This window comes from Osmia lignaria, chromosome 10, assembly GCF_051020975.1.
Source record: "Osmia lignaria lignaria isolate PbOS001 chromosome 10, iyOsmLign1, whole genome shotgun sequence".
NCBI lineage: Eukaryota > Metazoa > Arthropoda > Insecta > Hymenoptera > Megachilidae > Osmia > Osmia lignaria.
This window is the reverse complement of record NC_135041.1, coordinates 351,987-371,399: the sequence shown is the minus strand read 5'-3', so window position 1 is coordinate 371,399 and position 19,413 is coordinate 351,987.

The window sequence follows — 19,413 nt, the reverse complement described above, 5'->3', positions numbered from 1 at the left end:
AATGTAATATACTGATTCATTCCCACAGATCAAAGTACATTTAATTGTCAATATCATTAGTACTATATCTACATTAGACATGTAATATACAATAAATAACAATATTATTATTATCATATCTACATTAATTATAATGTAATATACTGACTACTACCCACAGATCAATGTACATATAGTAACAACATCATTAGCACTATATCTACATTCGATATAATGTAATATACTGATTCATTCCGACAGATCAAAGTATATTTAATGCCAATATCATTAGTACTATATCTACATTAGATATGTAATATACAATTAATAACAATATTATTATTATCATATCTACATTAGATATAATGTAATATACTGGTTACTACACACAGATCAATGTACATTTAATAACAACATCATTAGCACCATATCTACATTCGATATAATGTAATACACTGATTCATTCCCACAGATCAATGTACATTTAATAACAATATCATTAGTACCATATCTACATTAGATATACTATAATATACTGACTACTACCCACAGATCAATGTACATTTAAGAACAACATCATTAGCACTATATCTACATTCGATATAATGTAATATACTTATTCATTCCCACAGATCAATGTACGTTTAATAACAATATCATTAGCACTATATCTACATGAGGTATAATGTAATATACTGATTCATTCCCACAGATCAATGTACATATAATACCAATATCATTAGTACTATACATACATTAGATAAGTAATGTAGATTTAATAACAATATCATTAGTACTATACCTACATTAGATATGTAATGTAGATTTAATAACAATATCATTAGTACTATATCTACATTCGATATAATGTAATATACTGATTCATTCCCACAGAACAATGTACATTAAATAACAATACCATTATTACTATATCTACAATAGATATAATGTCATGTACAGATTCATTCCAACAGAACAATGTACATATAATACCAATATCATTAGTACTATATGTACATTCGATATAATGTAATATACTGATTCATTCCCACAGATCAATGTACATTTAATAACAACATCATTAGCACTATATCTACATTCGATATAATGTAATATACTGATTCATTCCGACAGATCAAAGTATATTTAATGCCAATATCATTAGTACTATATCTACATTAGATATGTAATATACAATTAATAACAATATTATTATTATCATATCTACATTAGATATAATGTAATATACTGGTTACTACACACAGATCAATGTACATTTAAGAACAACATCATTAGCACCATATCTACATTCGATATAATGTAATACACTGATTCATTCCCACAGATCAATGTACATTTAATAACAATATCATTAGTACCATATCTACATTAGATATACTATAATATACTGACTACTACCCACAGATCAATGTACATTTAAGAACAACATCATTAGCACTATATCTACATTCGATATAATGTAATATACTTATTCATTCCCACAGATCAATGTACGTTTAATAACAATATCATTAGCACTATATCTACATGAGGTATAATGTAATATACTGATTCATTGCCACAGATCAATGTACATATAATACCAATATCATTAGTACTATACATACATTAGATAAGTAATGTAGATTTAATAACAATATCATTAGTACTATACCTACATTAGATATGTAATGTAGATTTAATAACAATATCATTAGTACTATATCTACATTCGATATAATGTAATATACTGATTCATTCCCACAGAACAATGTACATTAAATAACAATACCATTATTACTATATCTACAATAGATATAATGTCATGTACAGATTCATTCCAACAGAACAATGTACATATAATACCAATATCATTAGTACTATATGTACATTCGATATAATGTAATATACTGATTCATTCCCACAGATCAATGTACATTTAATAACAACATCATTAGCACTATATCTACATTCGATATAATGTAATATACTGATTCATTCCGACAGATCAAAGTATATTTAATGCCAATATCATTAGTACTATATCTACATTAGATATGTAATATACAATTAATAACAATATTATTATTATCATATCTACATTAGATATAATGTAATATACTGGTTACTACACACAGATCAATGTACATTTAATAACAACATCATTAGCACCATATCTACATTCGATATAATGTAATACACTGATTCATTCCCACAGAACAATGTACATTTAATAACAATATCATTATTACTATATCTACAATAGATATAATGTCATGTACAGATTCATTCCAACAGATCAGTGTACATATAATACCAATATCATTAGTACTATATGTACATTCGATATAATGTAATATACTGATTCGTTCCCACAGATCAATGTACATATAATACCAATATCATTAGTACTATACCTACATTAGATATGTAATGTAGATTTAATAACAATATCATTAGTACTATATCTACATTCGATATAATCTAATATACTGATTCATTCCCACAGATCAAAGTATATTTAATGCCAATATCATTAGTACTATATCTACATTAGATATGTAATATACAATTAATAACAATATTATTATTATCATATCTACATTAGATATAATGTAATATACTGGTTACTACACACAGATCAATGTACATTTAATAACAACATCATTAGCACCATATCTACATTCGATATAATGTAATACACTGATTCAATCCCACAGATCAATGTACATTTAATAACAATATCATTAGTACCATATCTACATTAGATATACTATAATATACTGACTACTACCCACAGATCAATGTACATTTAAGAACAACATCATTAGCACTATATCTACATTCGATATAATGTAATATACTTATTCATTCCCTCAGATCAATGTACACTTAATAACAATATCATTGGTACTATATCTACATTCGATATAATGTAATATACTGATTCATTCCCACAGATCAATGTACATTTAATAACAACATCATTAGCACTATATCTACATTCGATATAATGTAATATACTGATTCATTCCCACAGATCAATGTACATTTAATAACAATATCATTATTACTATATCTACAATAGATATAATGTCATGTACAGATTCATTCCAACAGATCAGTGTACATATAATACCAATATCATTAGTACTATATGTACATTCGATATAACGTAATATACTGATTCGTTCCCACAGATCAATGTACATATAATACCAATATCATTAGTACCATACCTACATTAGATATGTAATGTAGATTTAATAACAATATCATTAGTACTATATCTACATTCGATATAATGTAATATACTGAATCATTCCCACAGAACAATGTACATTAAATAACAATACCATTAGCACAATATCTACATGAGGTATAATGTAATATACTGACTCATTCCCACAGATCAATGTACACTTAACAACAATATCATTGGGACTATATCTACATTCGATATAATGTAATATACTGATTCATTCCCACAGATCAATGTTCATTTAATAACAATACCATTAGCACAATATCTACATGAGGTATAATGTAATATACTGATTCATTCCCACAGATCAATGTACATTTAATGTTAATATCATTAGTACTATATCTACATTAGATATGTAATATACAATTAATAACAATATTATTATTATCACATCTACATTAGATATAATGTAATATACTGATTACTACCCACAGATCAATGTACATTTAATAACAACATCACTAGCACTATATCTACATTCGATATAATGTAATATACTGATTCATTCCCACAGATCAATGTACATTTAATAACAATATCATTATTACTATATCTACAATAGATATAATGTCATGTACAGATTCATTCCAACAGATCAATGTACATATAACACCAATATCAGTAGTACTATATCTACATTCGATATAATGTAATATACTTATTCGTTCCCAGAGATCAATGTACATATAATACCAATATCATTAGTACTATATCTACATTAGATATGTAACGTATAATTAATAACAATATTATTATTACCATATCTACATTCGATATAATGTAATATACTGATTCATTCCCACAGATCAATGTACATTTAATAACAATATCATTAGTAATATATCTACATTAGATATAATGTAATATACTGATTCATTCCCACAGATCAAAGTACATTTAATTGTCAATATCATTAGTACTATATCTACATTTGACATGTAATATACAATAAATAACAATATTATTATTATCATATCTACATTAATTATAATGTAATATACTGACTACTACCCACAGATCAATGTACATATAGTAACAACATCATTAGCACTATATCTACATTCGATATAATGTAATATACTGATTCATTCCCACAGATCAATGTACATTTAATAACAATATCATTATTACTATATCTACATTAGGTATAATGTAATATACCGATTCATTCCCACAGACCAATGTACATTTAATAACAATATCATTAGCAAAATATCTGCCCGAGATATAATGTAATATACTGCTTCATTCACACAGATCAATGTACATTTAAAAACAATATCGTTATTACCATATCTACATTAGGTATAATGTGATATACGGATTCCTTCCCACAGATCAATGTACACTTAATAACAATATCATTGGTACTATATCTACATTCGATATAATGTAATATACTGATTCATTCCCACAGATCAATGGCCATTTAATAACAATATCATTAGCACTATATCTACATGAGGTGTAATGTAATATACTGATTCATTCCCACAGATCAATGTACATATAATACCAATATCATTAGTACTATACATACATTAGATAAGTAATGTAGATTTAATAACAATATCATTAGTACTATATCTACATTCGATATAATGTAATATACTGATTCATTCCCACAGATCAATGTACATTTAATAACAATATCATTGGGACTATATCTACATTCGATATAATGTAATATACTGATTCATTCCCACAGATCAATGTACATTTAATAACAATATCATTAGTAATATATCTACATTAGATATAATGTAATATACTGATTCATTCCCACAGATCAAAGTACATTTAATTGTCAATATCATTAGTACTATATCTACATTAGACATGTAATATACAATAAATAACAATATTATTATTATCGTATCTACATTAATTATAATGTAATATACTGACTACTACCCACAGATCAATGTACACTTAACAACAATATCATTGGGACTATATCTACATTCGATATAATGTAATATACTGATTCATTCCCACAGATCAATGTTCATTTAATAACAATACCATTAGCACAATATCTACATTAGATATACTATAATATACTGACTACTACCCACAGATCAATGTACATTTAAGAACAACATCATTAGCACTATATCTACATTCGATATAATGTAATATACTTATTCATTCCCACAGATCAATGTACGTTTAATAACAATATCATTAGCACTATATCTACATGAGGTATAATGTAATATACTGATTCATTCCCACAGATCAATGTACATATAATACCAATATCATTAGTACTATACATACATTAGATAAGTAATGTAGATTTAATAACAATATCATTAGTACTATACCTACATTAGATATGTAATGTAGATTTAATAACAATATCATTAGTACTATATCTACATTCGATATAATCTAATATACTGATTCATTCCCACAGATCAAAGTATATTTAATGCCAATATCATTAGTACTATATCTACATTAGATATGTAATATACAATTAATAACAATATTATTATTATCATATCTACATTAGATATAATGTAATATACTGGTTACTACACACAGATCAATGTACATTTAATAACAACATCATTAGCACCATATCTACATTCGATATAATGTAATACACTGATTCAATCCCACAGATCAATGTACATTTAATAACAATATCATTAGTACCATATCTACATTAGATATACTATAATATACTGACTACTACCCACAGATCAATGTACATTTAAGAACAACATCATTAGCACTATATCTACATTCGATATAATGTAATATACTTATTCATTCCCTCAGATCAATGTACACTTAATAACAATATCATTGGTACTATATCTACATTCGATATAATCTAATAGACTGATTCATTCCCACAGATCAATGTACATTAAATAACAATATCATTAGTACTATATCTACATTCGATATAATGTAATATACTGATTCGTTCCCACAGATCAATGCACATTTAATAACAATATCATTAGTACTATACCTACATTAGATATGTAATGTAGATTTAATAACAATATCATTAGTACTATATCTACATTCGATATAATGTAATATACTGATTCATTCCCACAGATCAATGTACATTTAATAACAATATCATTGGGACTATATCTACATCCGATATAATGTAATATACTGATTCATTCCCACAGATCAATGTACATTTAATGCCAATATCATTAGTACTATATCTACATTAGATATAATGTAATATACTGGTTACTACACACAGATCAATGTACATTTAATAACAACATCATTAGCACTATATCTACATTCGATATAATGTAGTATACTGATTCATTCTCACAGATCAATGTACATTTAATAACAATATCATTAGTACCATATCTACATTAGATATAATATAATATACTGACTACTACCCACAGATCAATGTACATTTAAGAACAACATCATTAGCACTATATCTACATTCGATATAATGTAATATACTTATTCATTCCCACAGATCAATGTACACTTAATAACAATATCATTGGTACTATATCTACATTAGGTATAATGTAATATACCGATTCATTCCCACAGACCAATGTACATTTAATAACAATATCATTAGCAAAATATCTGCCCGAGATATAATGTAATATACTGCTTCATTCACACAGATCAATGTACATTTAAAAACAATATCGTTATTACCATATCTACATTAGGTATAATGTGATATACGGATTCCTTCCCACAGATCAATGTACACTTAATAACAATATCATTGGTACTATATCTACATTCGATATAATGTAATATACTGATTCATTCCCACAGATCAATGTACATTTAATAACAACATCATTAGCACTATATCTACATTCGATATAATGTAATATACTGATTCATTCCCACAGATCAATGTACATTTAATAACAATATCATTATTACTATATCTACAATAGATATAATGTCATGTACAGATTCATTCCAACAGATCAGTGTACATATAATACCAATATCATTAGTACTATATGTACATTCGATATAATGTAATATACTGATTCGTTCCCACAGATCAATGTACATATAATACCAATATCATTAGTACTATACCTACATTAGATATGTAATGTAGATTTAATAACAATATCATTAGTACTATATCTACATTCGATATAATCTAATATACTGATTCATTCCCACAGATCAAAGTATATTTAATGCCAATATCATTAGTACTATATCTACATTAGATATGTAATATACAATTAATAACAATATTATTATTATCATATCTACATTAGATATAATGTAATATACTGGTTACTACACACAGATCAATGTACATTTAATAACAACATCATTAGTACCAAATCTACATTAGATATACTATAATATACTGACTACTACCCACAGATCAATGTACATTTAAGAACAACATCATTAGCACTATATCTACATTCGATATAATGTAATATACTTATTCATTCCCACAGATCAATGTACACTTAATAACAATATCATTGGTACTATATCTACATTCGATATAATGTAATATACTGATTCATTCCCACAGATCAATGTATATTTAATAACAACATCATTAGCACTAAATCTACATTCGATATAATGTAATATACTGATTCATTCCCACAGATCAATGTACATTTAATAACAATATCATTATTACTATATCTACAATAGATATAATGTCATGTACAGATTCATTCCAACAGATCAGTGTACATATAATACCAATATCATTGGTACTATATGTACATTCGATATAACGTAATATACTGATTCGTTCCCACAGATCAATGTACATATAATACCAATATCATTAGTACTATACCTACATTAGATATGTAATGTAGATTCAATAACAATATCATTAGTACTATATCTACATTCGATATAATGTAATATACTGAATCATTCCCACAGAACAATGTACATTAAATAACAATACCATTATTACTATATCTACAATAGATATAATGTCATGTACAGATTCATTCCAACAGAACAATGTACATATAATACCAATATCATTAGTACTATATGTACATTCGATATAATGTAATATACTGACTCATTCCCACAGATCAATGTACACTTAACAACCATATCATTGGGACTATATGTACATTCGATATAATGTAATATACTGATTCATTCCCACAGATCAATGTACATTTAATAACAATATCATTAGTAATATATCTACATTAGATATAATGTAATATACTGATTCATTCCCACAGATCAAAGTACATTTAATTGTCAATATCATTAGTACTATATCTACATTAGACATGTAATATACAATAAATAACAATATTATTATTATCATATATACATTAATTATAATGTAATATACTGACTACTACCCACAGATCAATGTACATATAGTAACAACATCATTAGCACTATATCTACATTCGATATAATGTAATATACTGATTCATTCCCACAGATCAATGTACATTTAATAACAATATCATTATTACTATATCTACATTAGGTATACTATAATATACTGACTACTACCCACAGATCAATGTACATTTAAGAACAACATCATTAGCACTATATCTACATTCGATATAATGTAATATACTTATTCATTCCCACAGATCAATGTACACTTAATAACAATATCATTGGTACTATATCTACAATCGATATAATGTAATATACCGATTCATTCCCACAGACCAATGTACATTTAATAACAATATCATTAGCAAAATATCTGCCCGAGATATAATGTAATATACTGCTTCATTCACACAGATCAATGTACATTTAAAAACAATATCGTTATTACCATATCTACATTAGGTATAATGTGATATACGGATTCCTTCCCACAGATCAATGTACATTTAATACCAATATCATTAGTACTATATCTACATTCGATATAATGTAATATACTGATTCATTCCGACAGATCAAAGTATATTTAATGCCAATATCATTAGTACTATATCTACATTAGACATGTAATATACAATTAATAACAATATTATTATTATCATATCTACATTAGATATAATGTAATATACTGGTTACTACACACAGATCAATGTACATTACATAACAACATCATTAGCACCATATCTACATTCGATATAATGTAATACATTGATTCATTCCCACAGATCAATGTACATTTAATAACAATATCATTAGTACCATATCTACATTAGATATACTATAATATACTGACTACTACCCACAGATCAATGTACATTTAAGAACAACATCATTAGCACTATATCTACATTCGATATAATGTAATATACTTATTCATTCCCACAGATCAATGTACACTTAATAACAATATCATTGGTACTATATCTACATTCGATATAATGTAATATACTGATTCATTCCCACAGATCAATGTACATTTAATAACAACATCATTAGCACTATATCTACATTCGATATAATGTAATATACTGATTCATTCCCACAGATCAATGTACATTTAATAACAATATCATTATTACTATATCTACAATAGATATAATGTCATGTACAGATTCATTCCAACAGATCAGTGTACATATAATACCAATATCATTAGTACTATATGTACATTCGATATAACGTAATATACTGATTCGTTCCCACAGATCAATGTACATATAATACCAATATCATTAGTACTATACCTACATTAGATATGTAATGTAGATTTAATAACAATATCATTAGTACTATACCTACATTAGATATGTAATGTAGATTTAATAACAATATCATTAGTACCATATCTACATTCGATATAATGTAATATACTGATTCATTCCCACAGATCAATGTACATTTAATAACAATAACATTGGTACTATATCTACATTCGATATAATGTAATATACTGATTCATTCCCACAGATCAATGTTCATTTAATAACAATATCATTAGCACTATATCTACATGAGGTGTAATGTAATATACTGATTCATTCCCACAGATCAATGTACATATAATACCAATATCATTAGTACTATACATACATTAGATAAGTAATGTAGATTTAATAACAATATCATTAGTACTATATCTACATTCGATATAATGTAATATACTGATTCATCCCACAGATCAATGTACATTTAATAACAATATCATTGGGACTATATCTACATTCGATATAATGTAATATACTGATTCATTCCCACAGATCAATGTACATTTAATAACAATATCATTAGTAATATATCTACATTAGATATAATGTAATATACTGATTCATTCCCACAGATCAAAGTACATTTAATTGTCAATATCATTAGTACTATATCTACATTAGACATGTAATATACAATAAATAACAATATTATTATTATCATATCTACATTAATTATATGGTAATATACTGACTACTACCCACAGATCAATGTACATATAGTAACAACATCATTAGCACTATATCTACATTCGATATAATGTAATATACTGATTCATTCCGACAGATCAAAGTATATTTAATGCCAATATCATTAGTACTATATCTACATTAGACATGTAATATACAATTAATAACAATATTATTATTATCATATCTACATTAGATATAATGTAATATACTGGTTACTACACACAGATCAATGTACATTACATAACAACATCATTAGCACCATATCTACATTCGATATAATGTAATACATTGATTCATTCCCACAGATCAATGTACATTTAATAACAATATCATTAGTACCATATCTACATTAGATATACTATAATATACTGACTACTACCCACAGATCAATGTACATTTAAGAACAACATCATTAGCACTATATCTACATTCGATATAATGTAATATACTTATTCATTCCCACAGATCAATGTACACTTAATAACAATATCATTGGTACTATATCTACATTCGATATAATGTAATATACTGATTCATTCCCACAGATCAATGTACATTTAATAACAACATCATTAGCACTATATCTACATTCGATATAATGTAATATACTGATTCATTCCCACAGATCAATGTACATTTAATAACAATATCATTATTACTATATCTACAATAGATATAATGTCATGTACAGATTCATTCCAACAGATCAGTGTACATATAATACCAATATCATTAGTACTATATGTACATTCGATATAACGTAATATACTGATTCGTTCCCACAGATCAATGTACATATAATACCAATATCATTAGTACTATACCTACATTAGATATGTAATGTAGATTTAATAACAATATCATTAGTACTATACCTACATTAGATATGTAATGTAGATTTAATAACAATATCATTAGTACCATATCTACATTCGATATAATGTAATATACTGATTCATTCCCACAGATCAATGTACATTTAATAACAATAACATTGGTACTATATCTACATTCGATATAATGTAATATACTGATTCATTCCCACAGATCAATGTTCATTTAATAACAATATCATTAGCACTATATCTACATGAGGTGTAATGTAATATACTGATTCATTCCCACAGATCAATGTACATATAATACCAATATCATTAGTACTATACATACATTAGATAAGTAATGTAGATTTAATAACAATATCATTAGTACTATATCTACATTCGATATAATGTAATATACTGATTCATCCCACAGATCAATGTACATTTAATAACAATATCATTGGGACTATATCTACATTCGATATAATGTAATATACTGATTCATTCCCACAGATCAATGTACATTTAATAACAATACCATTAGCACAATATCTACATGAGGTATAATGTAATATACTGATTCATTCCCACAGATCAATGTACATTTAATGTTAATATCATTAGTACTATATCTACATTAGATATGTAATATACAATTAATAACAATATTATTATTATCACATCTACATTAGATATAATGTAATATACTGATTACTACCCACAGATCAATGTACATTTAATAACAACATCACTAGCACTATATCTACATTCGATGTAATGTAATATACTGATTCATTCCCACAGATCAATGTACATTTAATAACAATATCATTAGTAATATATCTACATTAGATATAATGTAATATACTGATTCATTCCCACAGATCAAAGTACATTTAATTGTCAATATCATTAGTACTCTATCTACATTAGACATGTAATATACAATAAATAACAATATTATTATTATCATATCTACATTAATTATAATGTAATATACTGACTACTACCCACAGATCAATGTACACTTAACAACAATATCATTGGGACTATATCTACATTCGATATAATGTAATATACTGATTCATTCCCACAGATCAATGTTCATTTAATAACAATACCATTAGCACAATATCTACATTAGATATACTATAATATACTGACTACTACCCACAGATCAATGTACATTTAAGAACAACATCATTAGCACTATATCTACATTCGATATAATGTAATATACTTATTCATTCCCACAGATCAATGTACACTTAATAACAATATCATTGGTACTATATCTACAATAGATATAATGTCATGTACAGATTCATTCCAACAGATCAGTGTACATATAATACCAATATCATTAGTACTATATGTACATTCGATATAATGTAATATACTGATTCGTTCCCACAGATCAATGTACATATAATACCAATATCATTAGTACTATACCTACATTAGATATGGAATGTAGATTTAATAACAATATCATTAGTACTATATCTACATTCGATATAATGTAATATACTGATTCATTCCCACAGATCAATGTACACTTAATAACAACATCATTAGCACTATATCTACATTCGATATAATGTAATATACTGATTCATTCCCACAGATCAATGTACATTTAATAACAATATCATTGGTACTATATCTACATTCGATATAATGTAATATACTGATTCATTCCCACAGATCAATGTTCATTTAATAACAATATCATTAGCACTATATCTACATGAGGTATAATGTAATATACTGATTCATTCCCACAGATCAATGTACATATAATACCAATATCATTAGTACTATACATACATTAGATAAGTAATGTAGATTTAATAACAATATCATTAGTACTATATCTACATTCGATATAATGTAATATACTGATTCATTCCCACAGATCAAAGTACATTTAATAACAATATCATTATTACTATATCTACAATAGATATAATGTCATGTACAGATTCATTCCAACAGATCAATGTACATATAACACCAATATCATTAGTACTATACCTACATTAGATATGTAATGTAGATTTAATAACAATATCATTAGTACTATACCTACATTAGATATGTAATGTAGATTTAATAACAATATCATTAGAACTATATCTACATTCGATATAATGTAATATACTGATTCATTCCCACAGATCAATGTACATTTAATAACAATAACATTGGTACTATATCTACATTCGATATAATGTAATATACTGATTCATTCCCACAGATCAATGTTCATTTAATAACAATATCATTAGCACTATATCTACATGAGGTGTAATGTAATATACTGATTCATTCCCACAGATCAATGTACATATAATACCAATATCATTAGTACTATACATACATTAGATAAGTAATGTAGATTTAATAACAATATCATTAGTACTATATCTACATTCGATATAATGTAATATACTGATTCATTCCCACAGATCAATGTACATTTAATAACAATATCATTGGGACTATATCTACATTCGATATAATGTAATATACTGATTCATTCCCACAGATCAATGTACATTTAATAACAATATCATTAGTAATATATCTACATTAGATATAATGTAATATACTGATTCATTCCCACAGATCAAAGTACATTTAATTGTCAATATCATTAGTACTATATCTACATTAGACATGTAATATACAATAAATAACAATATTATTATTATCGTATCTACATTAATTATAATGTAATATACTGACTACTACCCACAGATCAATGTACACTTAACAACAATATCATTGGGACTATATCTACATTCGATATAATGTAATATACTGATTCATTCCCACAGATCAATGTTCATTTAATAACAATACCATTAGCACAATATCTACATTAGATATACTATAATATACTGACTACTACCCACAGATCAATGTACATTTAAGAACAACATCATTAGCACTATATCTACATTCGATATAATGTAATATACTTATTCATTCCCACAGATCAATGTACACTTAATAACAATATCATTGGTACTATATCTACAATAGATATAATGTCATGTACAGATTCATTCCAACAGATCAGTGTACATATAATACCAATATCATTAGTACTATATGTACATTCGATATAATGTAATATACTGATTCGTTCCCACAGATCAATGTACATATAATACCAATATCATTAGTACTATACCTACATTAGATATGGAATGTAGATTTAATAACAATATCATTAGTACTATATCTACATTCGATATAATGTAATATGCTGATTCATTCCCACAGATCAATGTACATTTAATAACAACATCATTAGCACTATATCTACATTCGATATAATGTAATATACTGATTCATTCCCACAGATCAATGTACATTTAATAACAATATCATTGGTACTATATCTACATTCGATATAATGTAATATACTGATTCATTCCCACAGATCAATGTTCATTTAATAACAATATCATTAGCACTATATCTACATGAGGTATAATGTAATATACTGATTCATTCCCACAGATCAATTTACATTTAATAACAATATCATTGGGACTATATCTACATTCGGTATAATGTAATATACTGATTCATTCCCACAGATCAATGTACATATAATACCAATATCATTAGTACTATACATACATTAGATAAGTAATGTAGATTTAATAACAATATCATTAGTACTATACCTACATTAGATATGTAATGTAGATTTAATAACAATATCATTAGTACTATATCTACATTCGATATAATGTAATATACTGATTCATTCCCACAGAACAATGTACATTAAATAACAATACCATTATTACTATATCTACAATAGATATAATGTCATGTACAGATTCATTCCAACAGAACAATGTACATATAATACCAATATCATTAGTACTATATGTACATTCGATATAATGTAATATACTGATTCATTCCCACAGATCAATGTACATTTAATAACAACATCATTAGCACTATATCTACATTCGATATAATGTAATATACTGATTCATTCCGACAGATCAAAGTATATTTAATGCCAATATCATTAGTACTATATCTACATTAGATATGTAATATACAATTAATAACAATATTATTATTATCATATCTACATTAGATATAATGTAATATACTGGTTACTACACACAGATCAATGTACATTTAAGAACAACATCATTAGCACCATATCTACATTCGATATAATGTAATACACTGATTCATTCCCACAGATCAATGTACATTTAATAACAATATCATTAGTACCATATCTACATTAGATATACTATAATATACTGACTACTACCCACAGATCAATGTACATTTAAGAACAACATCATTAGCACTATATCTACATTCGATATAATGTAATATACTTATTCATTCCCACAGATCAATGTACGTTTAATAACAATATCATTAGCACTATATCTACATGAGGTATAATGTAATATACTGATTCATTGCCACAGATCAATGTACATATAATACCAATATCATTAGTACTATACATACATTAGATAAGTAATGTAGATTTAATAACAATATCATTAGTACTATACCTACATTAGATATGTAATGTAGATTTAATAACAATATCATTAGTACTATATCTACATTCGATATAATGTAATATACTGATTCATTCCCACAGAACAATGTACATTAAATAACAATACCATTATTACTATATCTACAATAGATATAATGTCATGTACAGATTCATTCCAACAGAACAATGTACATATAATACCAATATCATTAGTACTATATGTACATTCGATATAATGTAATATACTGATTCATTCCCACAGATCAATGTACATTTAATAACAACATCATTAGCACTATATCTACATTCGATATAATGTAATATACTGATTCATTCCGACAGATCAAAGTATATTTAATGCCAATATCATTAGTACTATATCTACATTAGATATGTAATATACAATTAATAACAATATTATTATTATCATATCTACATTAGATATAATGTAATATACTGGTTACTACACACAGATCAATGTACATTTAATAACAACATCATTAGCACCATATCTACATTCGATATAATGTAATACACTGATTCATTCCCACAGATCAATGTACATTTAATAACAATATCATTAGTACCATATCTACATTAGATATACTATAATATACTGACTACTACCCACAGATCAATGTACATTTAAGAACAACATCATTAGCACTATATCTACATTCGATATAATGTAATATACTTATTCATTCCCACAGATCAATGTACACTTAATAACAATATCATTGGTACTATATCTACATTCGATATAATGTAATATACTGATTCATTCCCACAGATCAATGTACATTTAATAACAACATCATTAGTACTATATCTACATTCGATATAATGTAATATACTGATTCATTCCCACAGAACAATGTACATTAAATAACAATACCATTATTACTATATCTACAATAGATATAATGTCATGTACAGATTCATTCCAACAGAACAATGTACATATAATACCAATATCATTAGTACTATATGTACATTCGATATAATGTAATATACTGATTCATTCCCACAGATCAATGTACATTTAATAACAACATCATTAGCACTATATCTACATTCGATATAATGTAATATACTGATTCATTCCGACAGATCAAAGTATATTTAATGCCAATATCATTAGTACTATATCTACATTAGATATGTAATATACAATTAATAACAATATTATTATTATCATATCTACATTAGATATAATGTAATATACTGGTTACTACACACAGATCAATGTACATTTAATAACAATATCATTAGTACCATATCTACATTAGATATACTATAATATACTGACTACTACCCACAGATCAATGTACATTTAAGAACAACATCATTAGCACTATATCTACATTCGATATAATGTAATATACTTATTCATTCCCACAGATCAATGTACACTTAATAACAATATCATTGGTACTATATCTACATTCGATATAATGTAATATACTGATTCATTCCCACAGATCAATGTACATTTAATAACAACATCATTAGCACTATATCTACATTCGATATAATGTAATATACTGATTCATTCCCACAGATCAATGTACATTTAATAACAACATCATTATTACTATATCTACAATAGATATAATGTCATGTACAGATTCATTCCAACAGATCAGTGTACATATAATACCAATATCATTAGTACTATATGTACATTCGATATAACGTAATATACTGATTCGTTCCCACAGATCAATGTACATATAATACCAATATCATTAGTACTATACCTACATTAGATATGTAATGTAGATTTAATAACAATATCATTAGTACTATATCTACATTCGATATAATGTAATATACTGAATCATTCCCACAGAACAATGTACATTAAATAACAATACCATTATTACTATATCTACAACAGATATAATGTCATGTACAGATTCATTCCAACAGAACAATGTACATATAATACCAATATCATTAGTACTATATGTACATTCGATATAATGTAATATACTGACTCATTCCCACAGATCAATGTACACTTAACAACAATATCATTGGGACTATATCTACATTCGATATAATGTAATATACTGATTCATTCCCACAGATCAATGTACATTTAATAACAATATCATTAGTAATATATCTACATTAGATATAATGTAATATACTGATTCATTCCCACAGATCAAAGTACATTTAATTGTCAATATCATTAGTACTATATCTACATTAGACATGTAATATACAATAAATAACAATATTATTATTATCATATCTACATTAATTATAATGTAATATACTGACTACTACCCACAGATCAATGTACATATAGTAACAACATCATTAGCACTATATCTACATTCGATATAATGTAATATACTGATTCATTCCCACAGATCAATGTACATTTAATAACAATATCATTATTACTATATCTACATTAGGTATAATGTAATATACCGATTCATTCCCACAGACCAATGTACATTTAATAACAATATCATTAGCAAAATATCTGCCCGAGATATAATGTAATATACTGCTTCATTCACACAGATCAATGTACATTTAAAAACAATATCGTTATTACCATATCTACATTAGGTATAATGTGATATACGGATTCCTTCCCACAGATCAATGTACATTTAATACCAATATCATTAGTACTATATCTACATTCGATATAATGTAATATACTGATTCATTCCGACAGATCAAAGTATATTTAATGCCAATATCATTAGTACTATATCTACATTAGACATGTAATATACAATTAATAACAATATTATTATTATCATATCTACATTAGATATAATGTAAAATACTGGTTACTACACACAGATCAATGTACATTTCATAACAACATCATTAGCACCATATCTACATTCGATATAATGTAATACATTGATTCATTCCCACAGATCAATGTACATTTAATAACAATATCATTAGTACCATATCTACATTAGATATACTATAATATACTGACTACTACCCACAGATCAATGTACATTTAAGAACAACATCATTAGCACTATATCTACATTCGATATAATGTAATATACTTATTCATTCCCACAGATCAATGTACACTTAATAACAATATCATTGGTACTATATCTACATTCGATATAATGTAATATACTGATTCATTCCCACGGATCAATGTACATTTAATAACAACATCATTAGCACTATATATACATTCGATATAATGTAATATACTGATTCATTCCCACAGAACAATGTACATTAAATAACAATACCATTATTACTATATCTACAATAGATATAATGTCATGTACAGATTCATTCCAACAGAACAATGTACATATAATACCAATATCATTAGTACTATATGTACATTCGATATAATGTAATATACTGATTCATTCCCACAGATCAATG